Here is a 13,043-nt window from a genome sequence, read left to right on the forward strand (position 1 = left end):
AATAATCCTGGACCTTCAAGTGGGCGTGCCCCTCAACAGGGTTATGCATTTGTACCCCATGTAGGGGCCCGGGACTGTGTTCCTTTCTTTTCAGATGTCACTCAGAACAATACACACCTGCAGAGATCCAAGTCACGCCTCCCCACAGAGATGAGGACTCAGTTGTAAGGAGCTCAACGACGGGATATCCGGGAACTCCGAGCACGCATGAATAAGCTGATGATGCAAGACCCAGGCCCAGCACCCTTGAACCGTCCAGTGGCCTCCATTGACCCATTTCCTTCTCTCCGGTCGACAGCCTCTCCTCCTCCAGAGTTGGCTGCCTCCGAAGAGATAGAAGGAAAACCTGTAGATTATTTATCTGCATACTCTACAAATTACTCGGCATGGTGCCAACCGTCCCCAAGCATAGTCATAGCTCCTTTAGGCAGGGTGCAAGTGGGAGACCCACAGTATCTGCAGTGGTAGGGGGCCACCACAAGAATTTTATTATAGATACTGGGGCAGCAATTAACATTATCCATGTCGAGGATCCTAGATCCTCTTCTCTGTCATCAGGGCGTATAAAAACACTTGCAACTTTTGGAAGCAATCAGGTTGTTACCACACTTTCTAAACCCATTGAAGTACAGATAGGTCACCTAAGAGAGGTTCAGACCTTTGCGTTGATGAAATTAGCAGACCCAAGGAATTGTCTGTTGGGAACTGATTTCCTATACAAACAGGGATGTGTCCTTGATTTGGGTAACCAATTGTTGTGTCTTACTGTAGAACAGGCAGAGGATAACTCACCAGTGATCATACCTGAGTGTGGCCTGGTGTCTCCAGTGGAGGACGCTGAACCTGAGGGGTATGATTTGAACAAAATAGTGGCTAATCATGTAGACCAACCTGAGTTACAGGCTTTACTTCACAAGCATGTGGATGCCTTTGCTAAACGCAAACATGACTGTGGATAAAGCAACAGAGGGTCCTCTGGCACCTTTAAGACTAACAGAAGTATTGGGAGCATAAGCTTTCGTGGGTAAGAACCTCACTTCTTCAGACGCAAGTAATGGAAATCTCCAAAGGCAGGTATAAATCAGTATGGAGATAACGAGGTTAGTTCAACCAGGGAGGGTGAGGTGCTCTGCTAGCAGTTGAGGTGTGAACACCAAGGGAGGAGAAACTGCTTCTGTAGTTGGATAGCCATTCACAGTCTTTGTTTAATCCTGATCTGATGGTGTCAAATTTGCAAATGAACTGGAGCTCAGCAGTTTCTCTTTGGAGTCTGGTCCTGAAGTTTTTTTGCTGTAAGATGGCTACCTTTACATCTGCTATTGTGTGGCCAGGGAGGTTGAAGTGTTCTCCTACAGGTTTTTGTATATTGCCATTCCTGATATCTGACTTGTGTCCATTTATCCTCTTGCGTAGTGACTGTCCAGTTTGGCCAATGTACATAGCAGAGGGGCATTGCTGGCACATGATGGTGTTAGGCCAAAAAAATATGGAGTACAGAACACTGTTTGGCCAGCTTAGCCAAAGTTAGGCTAACTGTAGTTGCTGGGCCATTCCTGTCTCTCTGTGAAACATGAGGACATGCTTGCTTGGGCTACAAAGAATAAGATAAAGGGCGGGGGGCCGTATTCTTGTACCAAATGTACTAGGAACGGTTTGTTTGGACATATGGAGACTTGCAATCTCCACTCCCTGTTTCTGTTCTTAACTCCCTACTTTCTCCTAGTTTCTAGTGCATGACGAAAAAGCTGATAAGCTGCTGAGGCATCATGAACTGTTTGTACTGTCAAAGAACATAGATATGCATGAATATTAGAAGCTTTTAACTAGTAAAGGGGGGGATTGGGTTGCTTTAACTATGACACGACGGAACTGTCTATATAATCTCACTAGTTATTGTAATCGTGGCTGGTTCTCTCTGGAGACGGGCCGCTCTCTATTGTTGTGTGCACTCTTCAATAAAGAGCTTGTATTGGACCTTGCTGGTGTTGCCTGTCTCTCACTCTGCGGTCAGACAACGAACCTTGCCGTCTGGGTTAAAAAGTCCCCGACAGATTTGGCGACTCCGCCGGGACTCGTCTGACTCTCCGGTGCGGGATCAGACTCCGAAGCAACGCAGCGCGCATCCTCTGGCTTCGAGGAGCCTTGCCCGGTAACCTGATCCCTGCATCGGCGATAAGGCGAGTACTGTGAACCAGCTGAAGCCCGTAGTAACCCAGCAATGTCCACCTACCCATTGAGTAGGATCCAGGTCTTCGGGGTTCGAGTCCCTGGGGAGGTCAGGTCTTCGGGGTTCGAGTCCCTGAATAAGGTAAGCGATCGCCGGCAAGGGGTTAGAGTCCCCGGGAAAGGGGTTAGAGTCCCCAGAGAGGGGTTAAAGTCCCCAGAGAGGGGTTAGAGTCCCCAGTGAGGGGTTAGAGTCCCCGGAGTAGGGTTAGAGTCCCTACAGGCTAAATGGGACAGTTTGGCAGCAAGTGCCCGGGGGACGCCCCGTTGTCTCTGGTACTTAGAAATTGGAAGGAAATCTCTGGAACAACCGGTTTGACTAAATCTAAATGAGAAACTTATGCCAAATTCAATGGCCTTCCTTTACTACCCATTTGTCCCCGACTAAAGACTGGCCAAGGTGCGGAACCTTTTCTGTTGACAGGATGGATTCCCTCAGGAATATCCTGGTTGGTCTTAGACCGGGACAAATGGATTATTTATTTGTATGGTATAACTATAAACCAAAAGAAAAAACTGCTTTCGTCCCCAGCTGGCTGTGAAAAAATATAGACAGAGGCAAACCAAAGGCAGTACAAGTTACAGTGCTGAGCTTACATTTGCAAAGCTTAACTGTCCAGTGAGATCCAACAGTCTGCCTTTGAGACCCTGGAGCTGGTGTAGTTTGGGGACGCTGAAGAAGCCCCAGGCAGCCGGCCTGGACTAGAATCTCTGAAAGAGACGTCTCAGGAGACCCCAGGGTGTAAAAGAACAGCCCTCCCAAGAGTGAGAAGTTAACTCTATAGTTGCTAGAGGGAATTAAGCAGTGAAACTTGGTAAGAATTTCTGTAAGTAATCCAGGCAAGAAGTTATTTAAGTGGAATTATTCGACTATGAATACCTTAGTCTAATTTGCTAAAGAACACTCCTGCTGTGTACAATCTGTATTTTATAAGTTTAAGATGAATTGGTATTGTTTAAAGTTGCAAAACCGAGAATACTTTTGCCAGGCCCAGGAAACTCGTGTTGTTTAAGGTATTTAGCATTTAATCCTTAAAGTGACTTAATGCTACAAGATTTAAAATGTTTTAAATAAAGACCAAAGGTTGTGGCTGCAGCAAGGTAGTCAGAGCTAAAAGAATAAAAGATTTAAATTTTGTTTTTGGGTAACAAAATAGCAGATAAAAGATCTGGTAAAGAGAGAGAAGGACAGTGCCCCTGGCTCTGTGTGGTTGAGCTGACACTTTGCTGTGGGTGCATGGAGATTTTGTAAGCATAAAAGAAACAGTTACACCTTGTGTAGAAATTGATGTGGCTAGTGTTGTGGAAATTGAATTGTGGAGAAGATGTGCATTTTCCCCAGAACATGTGCAGTGTATATTGTAGTAAAGGTAAAAGAAATGCAAACCTACCAATATAGGTTGTGTTGTCTTTTTCAGATCACTGTGTGTTTGAAAGCAGGAGTTAGAAGTAAAAGGCAATCAAAAGTCTGGGAAAGTTAATTGTGTCCTTTTTTTTAAAGTAAATCTTTAAGCTGTGGATAGCTTTAGATCTGGAAGCAAGCCAGAAAGCATCTGTATTAATGCAAATTATCTTACTAATAAGGTAGAAGCCACTGAAACCTGGGCTGCCTATGAAACAAATACAAGGAAATATGGGGTAATTCCTCTGTTTTGTCTAAAATCAACAAGAGTATGTGTATATAAAAGAAATATTTTAAGTAAATAATGTCTTTCAAATCATCAGAGAAAACGGATGCCAGCTGAACAGCATTCAACGTACCATGCATTTACTAGTACAATAGGAATTATTTTTGTGTTTTATGTCCTGTCTTGTGGAGTTTGTCTTGTGGCCAGAATTGTTGTGTTTAATATTTTCATAAGACAGTCTAGTTCAAAATTAAATAAAAGGGTTAAATAAAAAAGCAGATACTTGTTTTATTCAACTTGGAATACAAAGTGTTTGAATAAATCAAGAAAAATGTAATATACTAAAGTCTAATACATTTGCTTAAGTAAAAAAAAAAAAAGCTTAATTGGTCAGATCTTTTAATTGAAAAAATGTTGTTAAAATTTGCATATCAACAGTCTTTGGAAGCAAGGACATGGAAGGTTAACCCACTCCCCATATTGCACATGGGATCCTTCTGGCTACCTCAGATTTCTAGCCAAAGGGCTGGGGAGGGAGGAAAGCTATTGGACACAAGAGGTTGTACCGAGTGGACTCCTCAAAGGTGGGTGTGCTTGTCCTGGTTTGTTGCTCCAAAGCTCTGTATAAAAGTTATTTTACCAGAAGGGTGTATATGGCATACATTGAATAATAAGACTAATGTACTGTATAATAGCAATGTGTATGTGTTCATTGTTGGAAAAAAGTGTATGAGTAAAAAGTAGAAGTTTCCTTTGTAGGTTAAAAAAAGCCAAAAAAGAAAAAAAGAAAAAGAACAGAACGAGTTAACTAGAAAAAAAAATAGCTAGCAAGCTCAGTCTAAAGATAAGATGCTGGCCCATCCAAAGGCACTGCCCACAGCTAAGACTTGGCTAACAGCCAAGAAAAGGGGGGCCTGAATGTGCCCAAGCAGCTGTAAAATCTGCAAAACACTGCCAGGCATTAATGAAATGTGTTAGGTTTTTCTCACAGGTAAAGAAGTGCTACCTAAAGACCGTAGCAGCCCTGCCATTTATTGAAACCAGGAGACTGAGTCTACATAAAGTCCATCAACGAAAGACTGCTTTGACCATGCTGGAAAGGCCCTTTCCAAGTGCTGTTAACCACCGACACCGCTGTGAAGTGCCAAGGACTACCTACCTGGACTCATGCTTCTCACTGCAAAAAGACCCCTCCACCTCGGGAGGACTCTCCGACTGATGATCAGCCTATTCCTCCTTCTAACTCTGCTGTGCCTTCTGGACAGCAGGGAAAAGAAAAAAAAAAAGACAAGGTGAAGTGCTAGTAACCTCTCCCTTGTCCACTGACAGACCTACTGTGCCTTTGAATTTTTTTCTAAAAAAAAGCAAAACCCATTACAGGGTAATGTGCTAGTAACCTCTCCCCTGTATGATGCTGAACCACACTGTTTCAGAAAAAGAGAAGAAGGAACACTCGCTCCATTGAAACCACCAAAGTCCAGGAATTCCTGACTACAAAAAAAAAAAAAAAAAACATTAAGAACTGACCCTGGTAAAAAAACAAAGAATTATACACTGGCAGGAAAAAACTTGTAGGACCCATGCTTGGGAATGTGGTTTTGATTGGATTTTGGGGTTTATTCTACAGGCTGCGCCCTGTGTTTTGAATGAGTCCTTCAGCATGTATTGCCCTCCCTAATTAGATTTTAAATGCAAAAGGGGCTGCTATTAGATTAGCACAACAGAGGGCTTGGGTTATTTCCTCTAGAAAGAAAAGAGACTTAACCGGATCCCTATAAAATAAGGCCAATAGTACAGCAGCAGTTTAAAATATTTTTAAAAAACCAAAAACATAATAAGAAATAAGAAACTAAAGAAGGCCACAAGCCTTATTTGTGGAGCACAGCTAACCCAAGTACAAGCTGGAATTGGTGAGTTACATGTTATCTCCGCCCTTAGTACTATGACCCAGAAGTTGCTAATAGAGATGGTATTAAATATCACTAAGGCTGGGAAGGCATTGCAGTGGGATCTAGCATGTTCAGGCTTGGCCCACTGCCCTTACAGACACATCAGGAGTACCATCTGATCTGTGGCCATAAAGAAATACTTGGAGACTTTCCTGGTGGAAGTGCGGACATTCTCAATGCTCCTTCCAAGCATATGGACCGGTTAGGGAGGTGTGAGCTCCCACATACCGAATCCTGCCGGGTACATGGGGAGGATGCATGTGAGATTGGGTAATTCACCGAGACATCTGGGAAATTAGACTAACGCCGATGCCCTGGTGGACTTAGTAACAGCACAGAGAAAACTAAGGCAGATGGTTCTCCAGAACCACTTGGCTCTAGATATTTTACTGGCCTCTCAGAGAAGAACATGTGCATTAATTGGACAAGAATGCTGTGTGTATGTCCCAGATGTTTATAATGCCACTTAAGAAAGAAAAAACCACCTTATAGAGGTAGCAAAGGACCACGGAAAGAAGCGAATTGAATCCTGGTGGAGTAACCTGTTCAGTTGGATTCCAGATATAGGTGGTTGGCTCCATAATGTACTCCGAAGTGCCGTTGTAATTATATGTGGCCTGCTAGCTTTGTATGTTATGATAAAAGTTGGACGTTGGATGAGCGCCAAGGTGTGTTCTGCCCAAAAGTAACCAACCCCAGTCTTTCTGCTCAGTAGTTGTCCCAGGAGTCCCTCCAAGGTACTCCAGGGACAAAAGGGGGGACTGTTAGGCCAAAAAAATATGGAGTACAGAACACTGTTTGGCCAGCTTAGCCAAAGTTAGGCTAACTGTAGTTGCTGGGCCATTCCTGTCTCTCTGTGAAACATGAAGACATGCTTGCTTGGGCTACAAAGAATAAGATAAAGGGCGGGGGGCCGTATTCTTGTACCAAATGTACTAGGAACGGTTTGTTTGGACATATAGAGACTTGCAATCTCCACTCCCTGTTTCTGTTCTTAACTCCCTACTTTCTCCTAGTTTCTAGTGCATGACGAAAAAGCTGATAAGCTGCTGAGGCATCATGAACTGTTTGTACTGTCAAAGAACATAGATATGCATGAATATTAGAAGCTTTTAACTAGTAAAGGGGGGGATTGGGTTGCTTTAACTATGACACGACGGAACTGTCTATATAATCTCACTAGTTATTGTAATCGTGGCTGGTTCTCTCTGGAGACGGGCCGCTCTCTATTGTTGTGTGCACTCTTCAATAAAGAGCTTGTATTGGACCTTGCTGGTGTTGCCTGTCTCTCACTCTGCGGTCAGACAACGAACCTTGCCGTCTGGGTTAAAAAGTCCCCGACAATGGCATATATAACATTGGTGGACATGCAGGTGAATGAGCCGGTGATGTTGTAGCTGATTTGGTTAGGTCCTGTGATGGTGTTGCTGGTGTAGATATGTGGGCAGAGTTGGCATCAAGTCTTGTTGCATGGGTTGGTTCCTGAGTTAGAGTGGTTATGGTGTGGTGCGTGGTTGCTGGTGAGAATATGCTTAAGGTTGGCAGGTTGTCTGTGGGCGAGGACTGGCCTGCCTCCCAAGGTCTGTGAAAGTGAGGGATCATTGTCCAGGATGGGTTGTAGATCACTGATGATGCGTTGGAGAGGTTTAAGCTGAGGACTGTAAGTGATGGCCAGTGGAGAAGACTGTGGATGTATGCCAGTCGCTATTGTTGTGAAAGGAGGAGATGTATCAGCCCAAAGACAATATCCTTACCCAGACCAGCAAACCCATACACAGGAAAGACTATCAAGTCTTTACTGATACAGGAAGTACTATGTAGATGTACTTACACTGCCAATTCCCATATTTGGCCTGTAAAGAAACCAAATGGATCTTGGCATCTCACAATTAATTACAGACGCCTGAATCAGATCACATCCACTTGTGCCTCTACAGTGGCCAAAATGCCAGATCTAATCAAGTTCTTTGATCCAGAGGCTGTGTGGTTTACTGTCCTTGACATCAGTAACAGTTTTTGGACATTACCATTGGCCCACATTTCACAGTACTGTTTTGCATTTAGTTTCCAGGGGGTTCAATATTCCTGGACATGATTACCCCAGGGGTATAAAAATTCTCCAGCTTTATTCCATGCACAAATAAGGCGAATACTGTCACAATTTTCTAAACCAACTGTTCTGTTACAATACGTATATGACCTTTGTTTAGCAACACGGACCAAGAAGGAGCATCTGAAAGGACTTGACGAGCTCCCGCAGATCCTAAAGGAAGCAGGGCTAAAATGAAATCTGGCCAAGGCACAGCTAATGGCCAACCATGTCTCTTTCTTGGGCCGCAACCTGACAAAATGGGGTAAAACCCCGATGCAACAAAAAGTGGATACAATCCAAACATTGCCTTTACCACAGGACCCAACGGCTTTAAGATCCTTTTGGGGTTTCATCCCCAATTTTGCTTCAATTGCAGGTGCCTTGTATCAACTGTTAAAGAAAAGTGTCCAATGTAAATGGAACAAGCAACACACGGAAGCAGTATCCCAGCTAAAACGGGCCATTGTCAAGGCTCTGGTGTTGATCACTCCAAATCTTGAGATACCCGATCATCTGGAGGTTGCGATCACTGGAGCAACTTCCTCCTCAGGACTTAAGTGAACAGCATCCGACAGAATCACGACAGCTGGAGTCCAGCAGATTGCAACCATAAAATGGACATTGATATTTCTGATTTACTACACCCTTATCGTTGCTCTAAGGGTAAGACTGAGCCAAAATCACGAATTTGGGACATGAAACCAGACGACACGGTCGTGCTCAATGGCCTGAGCATGTAAAACAAAACATACCAACACAAAAGGGACGGACTAGTATACTCAACCCAGAACTTATCCACAGTCCTATACACCAGGTTAAGGAGATTAGAGGGGAAGATGTCACCTTTGAATATCAATTGGTTGGAGTAATCTCGTTGCCATCCAGTGGCTGGAAAAAGCTTTGGCCCTTAGATGATAACTCAGAGGGGGAAGATGTAAAACCTATACCTTCTCACCAACGAATTCAACTTCCCTGAGACACAGAATACCTTATGGAACTTGAAGAAACAAAGCTATTTGTAATACTCTGATAATGGGGCGGAGTTTAACCTTATATAAACTTGAATGAAGGATGATATAAAGTGCTCATTATAGCTACTTTTCAGACCAAATCAGAAAGTAAAAGTTATGTACTAAATGTAACATTTAAACTTAAGGTTCCGGATCCAATTATTAACTATAATTATAACACTCCAATACCAAATGATGCAACTTGTCCAATGATAAACCCAGGACCTGCTAGTGGTCTCACCACAACGTCAATAATAGGGGAAGTAATTACTCAGGTTCGGTTTATGCATATTCCTGTAGTGTTAAATTTGCCTAATTGGTATCTAGGAAAATTTAGCTATTGTCAGCACACCAAAGTGGCTTCCTTTTTCTCAGTACGACTTGTGGATAAGATTGCAGCCTATCAACAACAAGTGCAAAATATTGTTCTGTTGGGGATGGATAATGAAATCCAATAGGGGGGAGGGATAGCTCAGTGGTTTGAGCATTAGCCTGCTAAACCCAGGGTTGTGAGTTCAATCCTTGAGGAGGCCACTTAGGGATCTGGGGCAAAATCAGTACTTGGTCCTGCTAGTGAAGGCAGGGGACTGGACTCAATGACCTTTCAAGGTGCCTTCCAGTTCTATGGGATACGTATATCTCCATAAACCACATACCTCTAAGAGAAAGCATAGCTTACATCTTCTTAGAAGTATAGGATCCCTAACAGGACTGTTTGGTTCAGAAAGTTGATTTGGAACTGAGTAGATATTTGAAAAATTCACAAACATATAGATTATGTGTTACAAGAGGAAGCCAACCAAGTGGTCAACCCAATGTTACAGGAAATAAAGGAATTGTCACACAAAAAGCGATTTACTGTTTATAATATGCATGACATAACCCAACAATGTAATGAAACCCAATGTAAAATTAATCAGCTAATTACTTTAAACAGTAATCAGCACAGGGATCAACATTTAGGAAAGTAAATTGTATGTTCTGCATATGGGGAATACATTGTAAATGCGATCACTGGTACATTGCAAACCTTAAGATTGGGAAAGGTTCCTGACTTAATTAAAGATGAGCAACTGTTAAGTTGGTATTATCCCAAATGTTTTCAAAGTCTGGAAAAGGAACGATCCACATGTTTAAATTCATGCCAGCATTTATCAGTGGGTGCTATGAGAAAGATGGGATCTGTGACATCTCTCCCCAACTGAGACGGTTGTTCTCTTTCTAAAGATTGTAGGATGGCACGATCCTTGTATGTCTCATTCACAGCCTTGTTACCAGTGTTTGACTCAGACAAGGATGTGTACAGGTGTCATAACTATAAAGGGAAGGGTAACAGCCCTCCTGTGTACAATACTATAAAATCCCTCCTGGCCAGACTCTCCAAAATCCTTTTACCTGTAAAGGGTTAAGAAGCTCAGGTAACCTGGCTGATACCTGACCCAAAGGACCAATAAGGGGACAAGATACTTTCAAATCTTGGGGGGGGGGAAGGCTTTTGTTTGTGCTCTTTGTTTTGGGGGTTGTTCGCTCTTGGGACTGAGAGGGACCAGACATCAATCCAGGTTCTCCACATCTTTCTAAGCAAGTCTCTCCTATTTCAAACTTGTAAGTAAATAGCCAGGCAAGGCGTGTTAGTTTTCCTTTGTTTTCTCAACTTGTAAATGTACCTTTTACTAGAGTGTTTATCTCTGTTTGCTGTACTTTGAACCTAAGGCTAGAGGGGGGTCCTCTGGGCTCTTTAAGTTTGATTACCCTGTAAATTTATTTTCCATCCTGATTTTACAGAGATGATTTTTACCTTTTTCTTTAATTAAAAGCCTTCTTTTTAAGAACCTGGTTGATTTTTCCTTGTTTTTAGATCCAAGGGGGTTGGATCTTGATCAACCAGGAGTTGGTGGGAGAAAGGAGGGGGGATGGTTAATTTCTCCTTGTTTTTAGATCCAAGGGGGTTGGATCTTGATCCACCAGGAGATGGTGGGAGAAAGGAGGGGGGATGGTTAATTTCTCCTTGTTTTAAGATCCAAGGGGTTTGGATCTGTATTCACCAGGGAATTGGTGAAAAGTTTCTCAAGGCTTCCCAGGGAAGGGAATTAGCTTTGGGATGGTGGCAGCGGACCAGATCTAAGCTGGTAGTTAAACTTAGAAGTTTTCATGCAGGCCCCCACATTTGTACCCTAAAGTTCAGAGTGGGGAAGTAGCCTTGACATGGTGGCAGAGCGGTGGGATCATTTTAAACCAAAAGCCAGTGAGATTTTTTTTTCTCCTTTCTAGCTGCTTGGAAAGCAGAACTGAAGGTAGATGCATATCTGATCTCTCCTTGCCTGAAGGCAGAGGTGTTAAGATTTTTTTAACAAGGGTCTTTGTTAAGAGAAGGGTTCAATCAGTGAGCAAACAGCTGGTAAAAGGAATTTACAAGCTGAATTGTTTTTTTTTCTTTCTACTCTGGGATAGCCAGTTAGAAAGTCTCTGTTACCTCAGCAGCAGCCTGAGCTGAGTGCATCCCAGTTTCAGTCAACTGCAGAGGGGTGTGGCCCAGCACAAGAAAACAGGAAAATGACTACCAAAGAAGTAGCTAACAAACTAGAACTGGCCAGACTAGAAGCAGAAGAAAATGAAAGAAAACATCAGAGACTGCTTCAATTAAAAAAAACTCGAGAAAGAAGCTGAAGAGAAAGCCAAAGAGGAGGCCCACAAGAGAGCTATGGAGCAAAAAGAAAAAGAGATGGAGGAGAGGGAAAAAGAGAGGAAGCATGAACTGGAATTAGCAAGGGCTAGGCCGGATATACCAGCCAATCCTAGCAACCCCTCTCCAGGTACCACTTCCCATCCCAGAAAATTCCCCACCTACAAGGCAGGCGATGATACTGAGGCCTTCTTAGAAAATTTTGAAAGGGCCTGCCTTGGATACAGCATCACTACAGAACAGTACACGGTAGAGCTGAGGCCGCAGCTCAGTGGACCCTTAGCAGAGGTAGCGGCTGAAATGCCTAAGGAACACATGAACAGTTATGAACTTTTTAAAAACAAGGCAGACTCAGAATGGGGCTAACACCCGAGCATGCCCGTCGGCGGTTCAGAGTCCTAAGGTGGAAACTAGACATTTCATTTACCTGACATGCCTACCACATTGACAAAAATGGCGATGCCTGGGTATCAGGAGCAAATGTTAAATCTCTGGAAGATCTGGTTTCCCTAGTAAAAATGGAGCAGTTTTTAGAGGGTGTTCCTGAGGAAATAGAAAGGTACATCCTAGATGGGAAGCCCAAAACTGTAACCGAGGCGGGGGAGATTGGAGTCAAATAGGTGGAGGTGGCAGAAATGAAAAAAACTAGTAGCAGTTGGAGCGAATATCAGAAGGGACAAGCCGAAACAAAACCTTACCACGGGGGACTACCCAAGGCCCCACCCACATCCCAAGGGAAACCCCAGATGCCTTCTCACCCCACCACACCAGTCTCCACCAACCAACATCGCCCCGGTGATACCTTAGCAGGGCGATGTTTTAAATGTAATGAACTGGGACATATAAAGGCTCACTGCCCCAAGAACCCCAACCGATTACAGTTCATTACACCACAATCACACCAAAGATCCCCAGACCCAGATGCCTCTCAAATACCCTCGGAGCGAAGGGAAACCTTGAGAGTGGGCGGAAAGAAGTTTATCGCTTGGAGGGACACTGGGGCACAAGTGTCGACTATCCACCAATCCCTAGTGGACCCCAAACTCATCAACCCGGAGGCTCCGGTGACAATTCAACCCTTCGTGTCACAGTCTGTAACCTTGCCTACAGCCAAGTTGCATGTCCAGTACAAGGGCTGGTCAGGAATGTGGACTTTTGCAGTCTATGACAATTATCCCATTCCCATACTGCTGGGGGAAGACTTGGCCAACCATGTGAAGCTAGCCAAGAGGGTGGGAATAGTCACCCGCAGCCAGGCTAAGCAAGCTTTCACCCCCATCCCTGTTCCTGAGCCATCCCCCAGGGCCCCGTCGGTGTTACCAGAGACCCAAACAAAGGTGGTGGAACCGGATCCCCTGCCAACGGCTGCAACAGCCGTAGTGGATCCAATCCCAGAGACCCAGCCAAAGCCAGTCCCAGAACCAGAACTGGCAACACAACCAGCGCCAGAACCATTGC

At 43.9% G+C, this 13,043-nt stretch overlaps 1 long non-coding RNA gene across 1 annotated transcript; it reads left to right on the forward strand.

The window, feature by feature from the left end:
• The first annotated feature begins 1,467 nt into the window (after positions 1-1,467).
• Positions 1,468-7,071, forward strand: LOC135982133 (uncharacterized). Its single transcript, XR_010599321.1, has 2 exons — positions 1,468-2,308; positions 2,756-7,071. It is a non-coding gene; the product is annotated as an uncharacterized LOC135982133 (long non-coding RNA).
• The last annotated feature ends 5,972 nt before the right edge of the window (positions 7,072-13,043 follow it).

The sequence above is a fragment of the Chrysemys picta genome, chromosome 3 (genome assembly GCF_011386835.1).
Source record: "Chrysemys picta bellii isolate R12L10 chromosome 3, ASM1138683v2, whole genome shotgun sequence".
NCBI lineage: Eukaryota > Metazoa > Chordata > Testudines > Emydidae > Chrysemys > Chrysemys picta.